Here is a 1,943-nt window from a genome sequence, read left to right on the forward strand (position 1 = left end):
TGTCTTTGACTGTGGTGTCCCAGAATGTTTACACCTTTGACTGAGGTGTCCCAGAATGTTTAGTTAAAAAGAAAACTTCCAAAATATGTACAATGTTTCTTTGTACAAAGTCTGAGCACCTCCAAAGCTAGATTCAATTTTAGTGTCTTTAGATTTAATTTTAATAAAACACTTTTTTACTACATTCCTTTTACTGCCATTGTATTATTGCTGAGGCGTTCTAGTGTACATCTACCAAGGCCACACACTCGCACTAACAAGTTTCATTGTATATGCCTAACTAGGTTAGACATTTAGAAGTTTGTCTTGCAGGCTAGCAAACCAAGCTAGTAGGCTAGTCAGAGGCCGGCCAGCCTAGCTAGAGTTTCCACTCTAGTTTTTAGAGAAAAAAGGTGACTTACGGGACAATGGCGACTGCGGTGATCCACCCGCCATCTAGCCAACTACTGGAGGGATGCTCCTCCACACCGGCGACCCCACCATCCGCACAGAGCGCCGAGATATCCAGCGTAAGGTCGGAATGTCGCTCCATCCAGGCTCTTCTGGACGAGATCGCCCGCCGCCAGTCTCTCCTCCTCTCCCGGCTGGACTCTCTCCAACCTGGTGCCACATCTCACATGGAGGATAAAGTTCCAACTCCTCTCTCCTGTCCGGTGTCTCCGCTTGGCCCAAAAAACAGTTGGCTAACAGTGAGGAGTGGGAAACCTCGGAAATGCTCTTCCCCTTCGAGTTCCGAAACAGAGGACGGCACCATCACGCTGTACAACTCCTTTGCCCCGCTTCAGTTACTCATGGACGCCAAGCTTGGTGAATCTGGCGCGGACAAACCTACATCTCCTTCAGCTTCTCGTCGCACTTCACCGCTCCCCAGCCCAACTTTAGCGATTGCAAAGCGCTCCATCTGCAGCCCAACGGAACGACCATCCAAGCCTGCTCCCCCACGGGCAGAGGTTCAACCCGTCAACCTGGCTGTGCCGCACCTGCCGTCGGTGCTTCGGACAAGAAAACGTCCTACTTCTCCCTCTCACAACCTACATGTAAAACGGCGTTGCTGCCTCTCCCCCTCTGATACTCCTGATGAAGGCCATACACCGGCTAGCTCTTCGGCCGGCAACCAAGCCATCTCTCCAGCATCCTCCACGAGATCTTCCTCGACATCTGATGACGTCATCCACCTGAGCCCTACTTCTCTGTTACCAGTGCCAATGACTCCACCCGCCGAGAAGGCACTGCTGTCCCCTAACGTCCGCCATGCCCAGCATTCCTCTCCTCACCAGTTACCCCCAAAGCACACTGTTTACAAATATGATCACACCTCAGCCCCACAGATCCTCCTATTAGGGGATTCTATAATTAGACAAGTAAAACTCCCTGCTGCCATCACATACTGTGTTGATAATGGCAGGGTAAACAATCTTTTTCCTCTCTTGCCAAAGATCCTACAGCTTTTCCCCTCCATATCCAAGATAATTATCCACATCGGGTCAAATAATGTCATGGACAGAAAATCTGCTCAGCTCCACAGTGAGATCGAAGAACTTTGTGTCAAACTGGAATCTCTTGGCAAATCCTGTATTCTGTCTGGCCCCATACCCTCCCCTGCAAGTGGCTCTGAATGTTTCAGCCGGCTTTACAGCCTTCATCAATGGCTTAAAAATTTCAGCATAGCCGCCGGTTATAATTTCATTGGAAATTTTGACCTCTTCTGGACCCGTTATGACTTTTATGACAAAGACCAGTTTCATCCTAATAAGGAAGGAATTAAACAGCTCACTTTCAACTTCCTAAATTTCATAGCCTTTGTCCCCCTCTGACTCTCTTCTCGGCCTAGCCCTCCCACCGTCCATGCCCTAAGTACCCTCTCTACTATACAAGAAGGCCTGGCCGATCTACACTCCCTCCCCCCTCCTCTCCCCCCTCCTCTCCCCCGCTTCATCCCTGTA

This window comes from Sprattus sprattus (assembly GCF_963457725.1).
Source record: "Sprattus sprattus genome assembly, chromosome: 8".
In the NCBI taxonomy this organism is placed as follows: domain Eukaryota; kingdom Metazoa; phylum Chordata; class Actinopteri; order Clupeiformes; family Clupeidae; genus Sprattus; species Sprattus sprattus.